General features: G+C 46.0%; 1 long non-coding RNA gene across 1 annotated transcript in view; it reads left to right on the top strand.

The window, feature by feature from the left end:
* Positions 1-16,837, top strand: part of LOC147747295 (uncharacterized) — a 1,579,242-nt gene that overhangs the window by 792,722 nt on the left and 769,683 nt on the right. Inside the window, exon 3 of the long non-coding RNA XR_015307534.1 lies at positions 8,208-8,295. This is a non-coding gene — a long non-coding RNA (uncharacterized LOC147747295). The remainder of the gene's footprint in view (positions 1-8,207; positions 8,296-16,837) is intronic.

Here is a 16,837-nt window from a genome sequence, read left to right as displayed (position 1 = left end):
CCCGCCCACCTCCAGCCCATTGGCCGCCCCGCTCCCGCCTCCCAGCTGATCCGCCCTCCCGGCGACTGATTTATGACGCCCCCAGAGCGACCGCACGCAGCGGGAGCGCCGACTGAGCGCCGAAGGTGCGCCAAAGGTAAGCCCGTCTGCGCCCGTCCGCGCCTGGACCATGCCCAGTGCCAGGACCCCTGGCCCCCGCAGACCCCAGCCCACCCGCCGGACGTACGACGCCGCCACCCTCAATGCACTCAACGCCGGCCGAGTCCCGGGCTGCTACCGAGCCAGCCCGAGACGCACCCACGGACCCTTCTGCTGCAACTCCTGCAAGTTCACCTGCATCCGGACCTGCACCACTCCAGCAGTGCCCAAGACCTCAACGAGCAACAGCAGCAGCCACCTGAGATGCATCCTGCTCAACACCCGCTCCGTGCACAGGCACGCCATCGAGATCTGGAACCTGCTCGACACCACAGCCCCAGACGTCGCCTTCTTCACGGAAACCTGGATGAACGCCTCCTCTGCGCCTGACTTCGCCATCGCCATCCCAGGCGGCTACAAGATCATCCGAAGGGACCGCATCAACCACACCGGAGGAGGCATCGCCATCGTCCACAGGAACACCATCCGCATCACGACCAACACCGATAACACCCTCGCAACCGCCGGCACCAGCACTTCCAAGTCCACATCAACCCCAAGACCACCCTCAGAGGCACCCTCATCTACAGACCCCCTGGACAACGCACACAATTCAGCGAAGACATCGCCGACTTCATCAGCCCACACGCCCTCTGCTCCGCTGACTACATCCTCCTAGGGGACCTCAACTTCCACCTGGAGAACAACAACGACCGCAACACCACCACCCTGCTGGACAACCTCGTCAACCTGGGACTCAAGCAACTGGTGACCACCCCCACCCACTACGCCGGACACACACTCGACCCCGTCTTCTCATCCAGCAAGGACATCGCCTTCAGCCACGCCACCGGACTCCACTGGACGGACCACAGCTGCGTCCACTTCAGCTTCGCAAGGACCACGATCCACCAGCAACAGGCTGCACGCAGGAACTGGAACAAGATCACAGCCGACCAGCTCGCGTCCTCCCTGAGCATGAACCCTCCCACCAGCACAACGAACCCTAGCCAGGCGGTCACCAACCTCACGAAGTGGATCAGCGACTGCGCAGACGAGCTCGCCCCCCTGAGGACCCTGCCCAGCAGACCCGGCAGCAAGAAAGCCCCATGGTTCACCGACGAACTCAAGAGCTCCAAGAAGAACTGCCGAGCCCTCGAGAGAACCTGGCGCAGAGACCCAAGACCGGACAACATGACTGCCCTCAAGCTCGCCACCCGAAAACACCACCAACTCATCCGCGCCACCAAGAAAACTGCATTCAGGGAACGACTGGACAACAACGCACACAACAGCAAAGAACTCTTCAACATCGTCAAAGAGCTCTCCAACCCCAACGCCGGAAACAACGACATCACCCCTTCGCAAGACCTCTGCAACTCCCTCGCCTCCTACTTCCACAACAAGATCGCGGACATACACAACAGCTTCAGCACTCAACCGACGAACACCACGACCGAACCACCGCCCCCCACCACCACCCTCCGCGCCTGGACTCCGATCAGCACCGAAGACACCGTCCGCACGATGAACTCCATCCACTCCGGATCTCCGACCGACCCCTGCCCTCACCATGTCTTCAACAAGGCCGACGCTATCATCGCACCCCACCTGCGGGACATCATCAACACCTCCTTCGACAACGCTACCTTCCCGGAGAGCTGGAAGCACGCCAAACTCAGCGCTCTACTCAAGAAGCCATCGGCTGACCCCACCGACCTCAAGAACTACCGCCCCATCTCGCTGCTCCCGTTTCCTGCAAAAGTCATCGAGAAGACCGTGAACAAGCAGTTGGCCGCCTTCCTCGAGACGAACGGATCCCTCGACCCCTCGCAGTCTGGCTTCCGGGCCAACCACAGCACCGAGACCTCCCTGATCGCAGTCACCGATGACATCCGAGCGCTGCTCGACAACGGAGAAACAGCGGCCCTCATCCTCCTCGACCTCTCCGCGGCCTTCGACACTGTCTGCCATCGTACCCTAGTACAACGCCTCAGCAACGTCGGAGTCCAGAAGAAGGCACTGGAGTGGATCATCTCCTTCCTCACCGGAAGGACACAGAGAGTCCGCCTCCCCCCTTTCAGATCTGAAGCCACCGAAGTCATCTGCGGCATCCCTCAAGGCTCCTCGCTCAGTCCAACCCTCTTCAACATCTACATGAGCCCCCTCGCAGACATCACACGCCAGCACAACCTCAACATCATCTCCTACGCCGACGACACCCAGCTGATCCTCTCCCTTACCAACGACCCCGCCACCGCCAGAGCCAACCTTCACGAAGGGATGAAAGAGGTAGCCGAATGGATGAAGAATAGCCGCCTGAAACTGAACTCAGACAAGACGGAAGTCCTCATCCTGGGATCCTCACCCGCCGCTTGGGATGACTCCTGGTGGCCCCCCGCCCTAGGCAGCGCACCCAAACCAACAGACCACGCACGCAACCTGGGCTTCATCCTGGACTCCTCCCTCTCCATGACCAGACAAGTCAACGCCGTCTCCTCGTCGTGCTTCAACATCCTGCGCATGCTACGTAAGGTCTTCCGGTGGATCCCCACCGAGACCAGGAAGACGGTCACCCAGGCCCTCGTCACCAGCCGTCTGGACTACGGCAACACCCTCTACGCCGGAACCACCGCCAAACTCCAGAAGAGACTCCAGCGGATCCAGAACGCCTCAGCACGACTCATCCTGGACATCCCCCGTCGCAGCCACATCTCCGGACACCTGAGAGATCTGCATTGGCTCCCGGTCAACAAGAGAATCACCTTCCGTCTCCTCACCCACGCACACAAAGCCCTACACAGCCAAGGCCCAGGATACCTCAACAGCCGCCTCAACTTCTACGCTCCCAAACGCCAGCTTCGTTCGACCAGCCACGCCCTCGCCGCCGTCCCCCGCATCCGTAGAGCCACCACAGGGGGACGGTCCTTCTCCTACCTCGCCGCCAAGACATGGTACTCCCTCCCCACCCACCTCCGCCTGACCCAGGACCACCTCCCCTTCAGGAAGCAACTCAAGACCTGGTTGTTCGAGCAGTAGCAGATCCCCCCCCCAGCACCTTGAGACCCTCTAGGTAAGTAGTGCGCTATATAAATACGATGATTGATTGATTGATTGATTGATTGAGAGATAGCATTTTGCCAGTGTCCAATGTGTACATCTACCAAAAAAGTAGCTCCATTCATTGTCAGAAACTGATGGGTAAACATAGTCTTTTTTTTTCTAATTGTTTCCCCCTTTTGTTTCCACTTGTTTATTTTACAAAGGCATTACAGAGCTACTGAACTCTCACTGTTGTTTACAGTGCTCAGCATTTAGTGTAGGTTATGCTCCTGGAACCCATCTTTAAATCTGTTGTAAAACCAATTTTACATCTCCAGAGCATCAATCTTTGAATGCTTTTCAACAAAGTACGCCAAAAATAATTTCAACATGGCTACCCTTGTGCATGCATGCTGGAAAATAGAAGCCCAGAGGCACATGTGTTCTGTGATTCGATGGGGACAGACATCTTTTGTGAAATTTGCATCTACAGAGTCTGGTTTACTGAAGGCTGCGTAGGGCGTGCATGAGAAACGGCTGCACTACAAATTTGAGAGTTCTCAATTAAATTGTTTGCCACTGGAAAGAGCGGTAATACTTGATGCATGTGTAATCGCTCTGGACATGATTTCAAGAGGACTTGAGTCTCTGAAACCGATCTTGAAAGAATCCATATAAAAAATTGCTGGGAAGAACCATTTTTGAATTGTACATTTAACTTTTTGCTAGACAAACCCTTCACATATGTGGAGTAAGCACTGGGGTGAAGCAGATCTATGCTTTTATTTGAGGACCAAACTTATGAGTATGCTGCACCAACCTTTGCCACTCTAAACTTTTCAGTATCTGAAAAAGAGAGACACAACTGAGACTTTTCTGCAAAGCTAGTCAGACCAACTTCTACATCTGAGCTGGCTGAGAATGTGTAGTATTCTCATGTAATGTGTATGTACTTGCATCCAGCTGCTCAGCCCTGTGTGTGTGCATTCTTATTGGAATCCAAGTCTGTGTGGAATGTTGGATGCATCAGAGTGTCAGTTAAGGATGGGCTGAGCGGCCAGTGAGCTGCTCCTGATGGGGCTGTTATCCTGACCATTACTTATGCTAATAAACATCAACTACAAGTACCTGAATTGGTCTACGGTGTCTACTTATCTACACCTGTACCTGTGGGACTTACCCACTACAGAATGTACGTCAGTTGACTTTATTGACCCATTAACCCTCACTTATGCTCTCCTTCTCTGCACTTGGTTGTGGGGCATTTGAAGTTCTAACTTTACTAACAGTTTTCCAAATGTGGCAGCCATTTCAACTTTACAAAGTCCAATAAATGCAAAACTTAGCATGTGGATGAAATGTCCAGCCCCCACAAAAAATATTTATTCAAGCTTTTTTATGAAACATATGTCATGTTATCTTAATATGATTTCTAAAGCTCGACTGTTACCGTAAGGTGTCATGGAGCTGAGCACTGCCTAAATGATTACCGTTGAGTGAATGATTATAGCGTAAATAACCAAGTTTTCAACCCTTTCCTGAAGGAGAGGAGCTCTGTTGCATTTCTAAAGTGGAATGGTTGATTGTTCCAAGCTTTTGCAACACATGTAATGAAGGTTTAAACTTGTTTTGCTGCCATAGAGTGCAAGGTTCTTCTGGGAACAGGGCATTGAAACTGTTGTTTCAAGTAGTCGGGGCCTGCTCCCTTTAGGGCCTTGTTGACCATACAAAGGGCTTTAAATTGCACCCGATGTTTGACTGGGAGCCAGTGAAGATGTCTTAGTTCATTCTTGACCGAGACAAACCTAGGTGGACCCGTCACCAACTTGGCTGCTACATTTTGCACAATTTGGAGTCTGTTCATATGTCTCTTTTGGATGTTCAAGTAGAGACTATTACAGTAATCCAACCGTGACATAATGAGAGCTGTGACCGCTGTCCTAAGGCTGCCTTCCGGAAGAAGGAACTTTATTTTCCTCAGAATTCGGAGGAGAAAGAAACATGTAGAGACAACCCCACATATCTGGTCCCCGAAAGTGAGGCCATTATCCACAATGACCCTCCAGATTCTTCACTTTATTAGTGGGTTCCGTGATAGTTCCCAATTCTTCCGGCCACCAGTCAAGCGTCCAGAGGTGGTATGGTGTAGACTATTATATTCTCGAAAATATGTTATGGTGGTATGCGGTATGCTATTATTTTCTCGCAATAATTACATTATGTAGGTCCTTTTCCCTTGGTAACTTTTCCAGCATCATGGGGTCTGCAACAAATTGCACTGTCCTAATCTGACCGACTTGCAATTCCACTTGGGTATTACCTGCATGTGAGGGTCTTCACTGTCTTTTTTTCTTTAAGAATAAGTCCATGTGTTATGGACTAAGGGTCTTATTTACAACTTTTTGGTGCAGTACAGCACTGCAAGGCTTCTAAAGGAAAGCAAAGGAATGTGCTGTATTATTGAAATACGCAAAAAACACAGTTGATGGACAGAATGTAGAACAATGTCATACATTCACCCCAGTACAAGGATCTGGGCCTAAATCCATTGTTTTTTTGCACTCCACACCACCCTGGGTTAGACACTGGCTATATGCAAATCAGCTCTGACCCTGTGCCTCATGGGAACAGTCCAGTCCGAACTACCAAGCCATGTCTTTCCCAGACCGGAATCAAGCATCCAAGGACCGGTTTCTGGCTATTATTGAAATACAGCCATTCATGTCCGAACTGGTACTTAGCGCCAACGCTGGCACCCTTGCACCATGGTGCAAGGATGTCTGCGTTGGTGACATTATTTTTTTTGTTCAGGAAGAGACACCTTCCTCCACAAAAGCAATAAATGGCAGCATTTTGCTCTTTCAATGTGTGCTGCAGAATGCAGCACACAAAGAAAGACGTGAAAACGAGGAGAAATAAAGTTATTAATCCTCGATATCCCTCCCCCGGGGAGGCACACACTTTTGATGCATTCCCAGGTTTACAGATCTTTGTAAATCTGGGAATGTATCAAAACCCATGGGTGTTGCTTGCAAAAAATCCCTGTAATGCCCATGGAACACCTCCTTGATGTAGAGTAAGGCAACGCGGTGTTTAATGCGGCCTTATCTTACTGCATATCTATGAGGGCATGCAAACCCATAAAACCTAGATATGATTGAGAGGTCTGTGCCACCACCAGAGCGTCATAAAAAGTGAGGCTCCCGACGGCGCCGACCTCTTGTAAATGAGTACCTTAATCTTGAACTGACCTAATGACAAACTGCATTAAGACCACCTGCGGTCAAGGCGTATTCAATTCACATGTGTTTATCACGGTCTGACCTTCCGAGGACACCTGACCTTTTCTAAATGTCTCTCCCCATTTGCCATTATTTTTCAGTGCAAAGCCTTGCTCTGATACCCTAACGGGTCAAGTTTGCGCTCTATAAAACACAAAATAATAATAATAAAAAATAAATTTTGAATTTCAGTTTAAAATTTGTATTTTTGACTTTACTGTTGGGCTTTGCATTCAGCTTTCTGCATTTTGCTATTTGTCTTATAGCTTTATTTACATATATTTGTGTAGAGTTGTGTGTTACACGGAAGATATTGCTCGAAGGATTACCTTGATGCTCAAGGCAAGCAAGGAAGGGTAATAGTTTGTCCATTTTGAAATGTGCTTGCTTCTGTATATTCCTCTTTGCGTAATGTGTGAGCTTCACATCAGGTGTAAAGCTTCTGTGTATCATCACAGCCTGCCAGTTGAACTCTGTTGCCTCTGACATTTACTATACATCTTTGTTCATGTTCACCACACCTCCACATCGCATCACTAGCAAAAATATTAATTTAGATATTCTCCGCTTATCCCGTCATAATGCAGACATACAATTCTCAGAGGGGCATATTACCAAGCAATAGCGATAATTATCGCTATTGCTGGGTTAGCGTGAAAAAATTATCGCTGAGCTGCGTCAATTTTTATCGCAGATAAACCTTGGTATTACCAAGGTTTATCGCAAATGCGATAAAAATCGGCCACAATGCATGAATATCTCTGAAAAGTCCGCGATATTCATGCATTTGCGAGCTAATGCTCTTAGCCATGTTATCCACCTCCAATTGGATAACATGGCTAAGAACTGCTCAGGGCAGGTGTTAGCTTTTGGAGATATTCGCGCTTAGCGCGAATATCTCCAAAAGTTGGTAATAGGAGATAGCGATGTTAGCCACTGTTTCCAGTCGCTAACATCTTGGCACGCCCACTTTGCATGTCATTAGCGATAAATATCACTGACATGAAAAGTGGGGCCCAAGATGGTCGCTATCTCCTACTAGCTGTCGCTAACTGGTGTTAGCGACAGCTAGGTAATAGGGAGATAATTTTATCTCCGCTTTCTAGGCTTTTAAAGCCAAAAAAGCGGAGATAAACCCCTTTGATAATATGCTCCAGAGTTCTCTGGGTGAAAATAACGATTAGTGAGCGATACATTTTCCCCTCACTTTTACAAATATGTTAGTCAATTCAGCTCAATTTCCGTATCAAATGGCAGTGCTATTCTAATATTTTTCCAAGATTTCTATAAATTTGCAAAACAACCGTAAGCAATCCATCATGAGCAGGAACTCGGTTAGCCACTGCAGTTCCAGATTCTGACCTATCTGGGACGGAAAGCGGCGCCATGTGTGCTGTGCCACAATGAGCCGAGTGAACAGATGGCACCCTGAAAGTGAACTGCGCCTTTGCAGAATTGAAATTAAATCATTATGATGCTGTATTTGTGCCCGGGGCAGGCTATCGTTGGCCCTGCGCGTGCAGCTAAAGGCTTGTGTAGTGCTGCTCGGCCATCTAAACATCAGATTGAGAAGAAACAATGTTCAAGATTTTCATACAGAGGCGATTTGTTAATCTGACACACAATTCTGCAGAACCTAAACATAGCAGTGAATTACACGTACGTCTAGATTTCAAATTAAACAGGCTTCTCTCTTTCTTGCCTCCATCCCACGGATGACCTTACACAAATCTAATTATTTTTCAGATTTTCATCAAATGAACTCCACATGCTTGCACAAGAAAGATCACCTATTGCCAAATCCGGTAAAATGTCAACAGTGACTCATGAAAATGTAAGTACATTTTGCAAATTCCAATAATATAAAATGTGGATTTCTAGATTACATGTATCACATGATTTTTTATTCAGTGATTAATGTATTAACACATGGAATTGTAATGGTGCTGGTTTCTACTAAGCAACGTTTCTGGTGGAGATTATGGAGATAATTTATGCTTTCATTTCGCACCGCTCACCTTTACGACTCTCAAACCCTATTTTCACTTCCAATGATATCAGACACTGGAATCCCAAGTATGGTCCCCTGTGTGCTCCTTTATCAATATTCACCATCGGCTTCCGACACAAAAAAGAAGATCGCCTGGGTACTATGGGCCTCGTTTATGAGAAATGACGCATCGCTGCGTGAAAGCAGCGATGCGTCACTTCTCAGTGCGCACTCCTTGCGACATTCCTGATGCGTCATATTTAATGTATGACGCATCATGTCGCAAGGAGTTACAGATACGTCAGTATTTCTGATGTATCTTTAAGCGCAAAAGTGACGCATTGCTGGAGTGTGTCACAAAAGTGACGCAACTCCAGCAATGCGTCCTTTCACATGGGGCAAGCCCCATGTGAAAAGGGCCTGCATCAGTCTTACGCCTGCTGTGAGGCAGGCACAAGATTTTGACGCAATGGCGTCCTAAAAGTGGCGCAGTGAAATCTCATAGATTTCACTGCGTCACTTCTACAACCCTTCCTTGCGTCAATACGCCCCCCTGGCGCAGGTATAATGTGGCGCAGGGGTTTACAAAGTGACGCATCTACCTAGATGCGTCACTTTGTAAATATGGCGAAACAAAGTGCATTTTTTACGCCACTGATGCGTCACAAAAAGTGACGCACCAGCGTCGTAAAAGTGACGCACGGCCTCATAAATGAGGCTCTATGTGCGTAGTGCCAGTACTCCTAAGACAAGGTCGGCATTTTAATGATGTTGCAAAATTTGAATGAAATTGGCAATCTGTTTTTGTTCCCCTAAATAGGCAAAAATGCCATTTTGAACAATTTGCTTATTAGCGACTGGTTCGATAGAGAGACATTTTCTGATCGAGCTAGTCTCCTGACAGTATTTTGTGTGACTTGTACATAAGGTTTGCCCTCCTGTACAAAGGTCTCGCCAGATACCGGGCAAACCACGTTTCCTGCTATATGCATCATTTCGAGTATTTTCACATAACTTTCCCAATCTATCAGGAAAAATATTCCGCTTACCTCTTAGTCTTACTGTAAATTTGTACATTCATGTGTTTTGAAATTTGGACTGGATTCCTATATGCATGCCGATTCTATACAATGTGTAGAATAATCACTTTGAAACACTTACCACAATTACCATTAACATTAAAATAAACTAAAGGTTTAAAATGTGACATTTAGTTGAGCAACACTACATTTTATTTGGGACCAATGTCGAACTAAGCAATCTTTTGTTAGATCTGCATGTCATGTCTATTTGTAATATTCCTCTGGAAGCCGAACCTATAAGTCAAAATGTTGCGGCTATCTTTAACAAAGTACATTATCTCCTATTAGAGGTTTGGTGTTAGCCATATAGAAAAAAAACACTATTGGCAGTGTTTAACATTTTCCCACATAGTAATATGTGCAGAATTTTTTGAACCACAAATGCAACAAGCATTGGCAATGCCAATAGGCTTTAATGTAATGCATGGTAATATGAATCATTAGAAGTAGCATCGAAATGAATATGTATTTGTATGGAAACAAAGAACTGTAGAATAATATTGGTGTAGGTTAAAATCAGGTGAGAGTTACGCTGTCAAGCCAGACCTAAAAATCCATTTAGGTTAATGACTTCCCTCCTCCCATCTGTGCTGGAGAAAAAATAACGCAATACACTATCTAGGTATCTAGACACTTTAATAGCATTGCAATGTCATGCATGTGCCACTGAGAGTTCTAGTTCAGACAGTTGGATAAATAAGAAAAATGAGCACATTTGCAGGGGGTTGAGCACTTTTTTTGTGGAAGCACACAACTTCTGCCCAATCAAAGCATGTCCTCCTGGCTCTCAACATGTGGGTGGAGCCTAAGTCCCTCTCTAGTGATGCTCACATAATTGACTGGAGAAAGCTGCACTGTCAAGGTAGACCATAAACATTAATGAATGCCCAGGCACAAAGGCATAGCTGTGTCATGGGCCCTAGCGAATGGAAGGAAATTCTTTCCTGTTTGAACTGTCAAATAAAACAATAATAAGGTCTCAAGGGGACCCTCAGCCCCTCGTGCCCCATTGCCACTGCACCTGCTGCATCAATGGAAGCTGTATTCCTGCCCAGGCACATGTTTGTGCTGTTGCCGCACGATGGTGATTTAATTATCTTACTCAAGAGCAGCATGGCAGAGATACCACAACTGGTTAAACATTGGCTTCTTGTCAAAGACTCTGATAATTTGTACCATGCAGGAAATACATGTACATACATGACTCATACTCTGTACCTAAACAACACAACCTAGTGCCAAGAGAGCCATTGTCATTATGTAAGGTTGACTCCCAAAGTATATGTTAAATTTGTAATGGGTGTGAAATGAGGAGGCTCCTGTTTTTAAGGTGATGATGAATTACTTCTATGGCTCTTTTCAATGTACTAATTGTTTGTTTTTAGAGTACTACTTTTAATATAATGTTCTATTTTTTATGTTTTTTTATCGAATGACATACATGCACTTTATTCCTGAAAAATGCCAAGCCATATAGATTGTTTTAAAAATGAAATAATAATTTTAAATTACCCTGAACTGGAAAAAGTTAATTAATTGTGGTCAACCTTATGCATTGTATCCTGGAATATTTAATTAGGTAATGTGTTGTGTTTGAATTTATTTCTGCTCTTTGTTGTAATGGTTTTAATTAATCAACAAATAAATAAATCAATAAATCAACCATTGTCATTGACCCTGTGCTTGCATTGACGTATTTTAACTGAGCATTACTAAACCGGAGACTGCACCCAGAAATGGTGGAAGACCATGTGGATATGAGTGCAGGTGACTGAGATACAGTGCAGCACAGGCGCTGCTTATAACTAAGTGTTGTAGTGTTAAAGTATGTCACTCTTTTAATGAGTGGGTGGACTAATATGATGTCCAGGTAAGAACTGGGACAAATGGAATGAACATGAGAGCCATTTTGTTGCAAACTATTGATTGTGAGAGTACAGCACATGCATGGTATAAGCTGTATTAGTGCAACATACACACACACACACACAAACAGTAACACAATAAATACATGCCATAAAGACTCCACACAGGTTAAAAAAAATAGCTGAAAGGCAATGCTCCTGATCAATGAGCAGCGTCTCTCGCCTGCAGCAGGTACAGGCTCGGGAAGGCAGGAAGGTGCCCGATCCCTCTCCCAGTAAAGTTACTGTTTAGAATTCAGTACAATTGGGCAAGGAGGCACAGTCCGCTGTGAGTAAAAAAAGGTGCCTGATCTCGATCACAATAAAGTGCACGTTTTGGAGCCTAGAACAAGCGGGTGATCATCCACAATCTGTGGTGAGCCAAAGTGAAGTATAGTATGTGATGAAGCATTAGGACGCCCGCTTCCCGCTGAACACACTGAAAAACGTTCTGACAGTGTCAAGAAAATGGGTGATGATTCCTGCACCTAGTACATCAACCACATATTTGATACATTTACTGTCACCTACAGCAGATGGTAGGTTTTGATGGGGTGTCGCAACTGAGAGAGCGCAATTTGAATAAAACGTATATCCGAGTCATATTTACAAGCATATCGTATAAACGTAGGAATGAAATGCATATCGTAACGTGAAGTTGACACTTATAGTATAAAGTTAACAGACGTAACCAAAGTAATATAGGAAATGTATTTGTATTCACGTTAGAAATGCTTAAGATTTAGAAGGCCCGTATACATAGTGGGCTAATGTAGAAATGTGTAGAAATGCTTACGAGTGGAAGAACGTGCAAATAGAATTCATGTACGTGTGTAACTTTAAATGGAGAAACGGCGAGAAATGTAACATGGAGAAATGTGCAGAGAGCATACATAATGATGGAAAGAACGAGGATGACTTCATATTCTATGTAAAATGTATTTACTTATAAGCAAAGGATTTGCTAAATACGATTGTATATAAATGTGTGTTAAAGGTTATACTGTGTAGAAGAAGTTTGTAGAGTTTAGGTCATTTGTGATTTTAACCTGACTGACCAAGGGTTCGCAGGAGTGTAGTCCGCTGTTGGTAATTTAGTGGGCTCACAGGAGTCGTGAATAGACTTGATGTGAACGTGCGAGCCAAGGAGTCTAGTTCTTGTTAAATTTAAGGTGACAATGTCGGACGAAGTTTATTGCCTAAACGTGAGAGGAGACGCTTGGAATTTGAGTCTTGTTTTGAAATGACCATTCACAGGGCCAAGAAAGGTTACTTATATAGTCGTAAAGAGTAAAGTTCTGATGAGGTGATAGACTTTGCTCCGAAAGTGTCAAATGTAATGTCAATGAAGTCACCAGCAAGAAGACGAAGATGGCGTCTAAGAAGAAAGGTCAACTTAACGGACGACGCGAAGAGACGAAGCCATGGAAAGAGCTAGAAAATGACATCATGGGGGAAAGTCCGTGGTGGGCGTCGAAGGGGCGTTCCACCCACACTGTGATTGTGTATTTTAGGGACAGCACCCCGGGGAGAAGATAGCGGGAACGGCGAAGAGCTCAGGGCAGGCAAGAGAGCAGATGATTTGAGCAGATGCGCTGAGAGAGAGAGATCAGAGCGCAAGGGAGCAGTAGGCCGAGGACCCTTAGAGAGCGGATGGGTAGGCAGAGAGGGTACTGCTTCTTAAACTTAAGTTACCTTTAGAGGCTAAGAGAGTTTGAACTTCTTAGGGAGTCAAACTGCTGACACCTTTTTAGGGTACTAGGAACTTGCGAAGTAGGGATGTCACCTAGTATAGAGTAGGGACAGATTTAACTTGTATTCTTTTTCTTTAGATGACGCAACGGAACCACATCATATCTATGCTTTTAATTTGTTGATTCTGGAACTGACTTTAATTGTATTCGTTTGTAGATTGAGGTTCTTTAGGGAATTTATGTTCCTTCTAGTTTTTGTATACTTATTGAATTTTATCCTGAGAGGATTGTATTTGCAACTTTTCTTAAATTTATATTAAATCTTTTAAACTTTATCAGTCGTAAGTGGTTCTTCAGAGTTGCGTCAGTTTATGGGGTTCATCTAACCTATGTGGGGTTTTGTCTTTTACTCAATGACAGAAAACAACCGATCCAAATTGATGAATGAGATTAATATCTAAGTGATTAAAAAGGGTATCAAAATCTCATTCCCCGCAGTTGGTAGCAGAGAAAGATGGTTTTCTTCTTGAGGAAGACAACCTAGGTCAGGTCTAGATTACCCCAAGGTCCCTAGTCATCGACGACCAGAAGAAGAATCCCTGCCGAAGAAGGTGCTGACGGTGCATCGAGAGAAAAGCAGCAGAGTCGGTCGAGAGTGAGTATAAGGGTCATGCGTTGCCAGATTGCGGTGTTTTATGTTGTACCTGTGTTGTAATGTCAAGCGGAGTTGAATGCCTGTAGTGTGATTGAGGGAAGGTTGTGAGCGCGCGCAACCGGATAAAATCTTATGTCCAGAGAGGGCTTAAGTGGTTCGGGTGTATCGAACACCCAGAGTAATTTGTCTACCATTTAAAGGGGGTCATGAGGTACCATTGATCGCCCGCAGACCGATGATAGGGGGAGCGTTTGAGTGAGTGTATGAGTAACGGACGCTGGTCGTACGTTTACTGTGTGTAAGTAACCTATCAGTTAAGGCGAGCGTCTGAAGTGAGAGGAAGACGTCTCGTCAGTTGAGGTGACAATTACAGTTAGACTGTGGCCGTACAGTCAGAGAAAAGTGATCGCTTGGACGGAAGTAGTCATTTTTCGGCGTATGAATGAGACGTATGCAAGACCGCGAGGCAAGCTGAGAAAGGGGAACTGCTGCAGAGGGGACGAGTGACGTCAGCGTAGAGTCGCGCTGAGATTGGCCGGTTAGCATAGAACCGCGCTGGGATAGGCTGATTAGCGAGAGTCGCACAGGGATTGGTGGTTTGTCATCGGGACGTAAACAAAGGAAGAGAATTAATAGGGAAAATCGTAGATTACTGAAAATGAAGTGTTTCAAACATTTAAGGGCAATCTTTAGGAGAGATAGAAGAAACTTATATGCAGGAGAAGAAGCTCCACCAGAAGGCACACCAGCTTACCATATGGCAGTGAATGTAGGCTTACACTCGATAATATGGATCTCTGAAAGGAATAAGCTAACAGAAGGGAATAAGGAACTGACGTTTCCGAGATACGGGATGTTTAAGTTAGAGGTGTTGAACCAATTGAAAGCAGTAATGCTTGCAACGAGACCTCTACCGAGGCCAACACAGTTCGAAGCACTTAGTGCATGGTTTAGAGCAGCACACGAAAAAAGTTTAAAGAGACGCCAAGAAAGAGTAAGACGATCGGTAAAAGCAGTGCAGGATGCAAAATGGGATGAGGAAGCTAAGAAGTGGAGAGTGCAAAAGATAGAAGCAGACAAACTGTTCACTATGATAGAGACTACGGGAGAAAATAAACCTCTAGAAGAAGATGAGGATAGCGAGTCAGATGAGGATCTGATAGAGAGGCTATTAACAGATAGACCACCTCCGTACAACAGCGAAGCCGAGAGTCCTGTACTACAGCAAGGGGACAGAGCTAGGTGGGGGGAATATAAATCGCTCCCCACATCAGAGTGGGATACCAAGAAAGGTGAGGAAGCAACCCAATCTAGTTCCGAACAGAGAGTAGTGGGAAGATTCGTGGTCCAGAAGGTGCCAGAAACACAGCATGCAAGATCGTATCAAATGCCAGATGCTCTACAAGTACCTGTTACCATAGGCCCTATAGTGTCAATCTACAACCCAGAGGGGGTCCAGCAGGAGGAACAGGCACGATGGGACAGGGAAAGGGCAGAGATGGAGAATAGGAACAACGCGATAAATCCTCAGAGGCAGATACTAGCACCGACGAGTCGGAGTACCCCATTAGATTCCGCAACGGGTCCATGGATAGAACAAGGGGGTCAAAGAGGATCAATGGATTTGAGGGGACCGAAACCAAAATCCTATAAGGAATTAAGGGAATACCTGAGAGAATGGGATACTGCCGAAGAGACTCGGAATAAAAGTTTAGAAACAGGAACAGAGTGGAGAGACCAGGATAACAAGATCCTCTCTCATTGTGGAGCTGGCGAAAGCAGCCCGGAGTGGGAGAGAGGGAGCCAAGGAAGCAGGGGAGATACTTGCCCTACTACTAGTGGCAATAGGCAAATGTGCAACGACAGGAGTACAGGGTGTGGGGAAGTGCCTCGCGTCACCTTTAGTGAGGGAGAACGAAGGACGCAGGAGTACCGGAATACTTTCAGATGCACTCACCATACCCCGGATGAAAATGTGCAACATTGGAATCACGGGAACATGGAGAGTCGTGAAACGTCTCGACATGCTTCCGGTGATTACGGACGGAATCACGGGAACATGGAGAGCCGCGAAGGGTCTCGCCATGCGTCCGGTGATCAAGAACGAAGTCATGAGAATATAGGGAGTCGCGAAACGTCTCGCCATGCATCCGGTGATCACGAACGAGATCGCGGGAACATGGAGGACCGTGAAGGACCTTACCGTTTGTTGGGTGACACTAGACAGCAAGCGAGTTACAGTGGTTTATAACAGCATGGAGGATCCTATATCGTATCTGGAGAAACTGAGCCTAAAAGACGGAATGTAGTGATGGGGAATGGAGCAATGTTCCACCACACCCCAAGGGAAGATGGAAAAGCTTGGGATCTAGAGAGATGGGAACAAAGAGAGGGAAGAAAAACTCCTCATAACTCACCTGTGCTTAGGCGTAGGGCGCATAGTAGAGGTGAGAGAGATGTAAGAGAACAACCTAGGACTGATGTACTGAAGGCTGAAATAAAAGCAAAGCGGATTGATGTAATGAACTTGAAATCAGACTTGGATGAAATAATTGACGGCACAGTAGCAATAGAAAGGTTAGAGCTGTACGATCCAGATGAAATACTGTTTTTATCTAAGGATGTTACTCGAAAAGCAAGGGCAGCTCATGAAAAGTTATCTGAATTAGCAGAAAAGTATATGATAGACATGTCACGAACAAAAGCCTTACAGGCCAACCATAGGCTGAATTGCACGGATCGGGATCTAGATGAGCGTAGAACGATTGGGCTAAGAGTACACATAAGGGAACTAATCATGGGTATAAGAATATGGAGAGATCTGGATAGATGGGAGGAAAAATGGTCCAAGAGGGGATCTGTCAGAAGGAGTGCACTTGTGAAGTCCCAGGATACAGACCTGATGCGAATGGAAGCTTTCCCTTTGCGAGAAATCGCGAACGGAAACTACGTTCATGTACCCTGGAGTAGGGGGGATTTAGCGGCATTTACTAATTCTTTCCCCAAGTTGAGAGAGAACCCCGTAGAGTGGTACAAGCAGGTAGAGAGATT

The sequence above is a fragment of the Lissotriton vulgaris genome, chromosome 1_1, assembly GCF_964263255.1.
Source record: "Lissotriton vulgaris chromosome 1_1, aLisVul1.2, whole genome shotgun sequence".
In the NCBI taxonomy this organism is placed as follows: domain Eukaryota; kingdom Metazoa; phylum Chordata; class Amphibia; order Caudata; family Salamandridae; genus Lissotriton; species Lissotriton vulgaris.
Note: the sequence above shows the minus strand (reverse complement) of the source record. Positions and strands in the feature narration are given on the sequence as shown.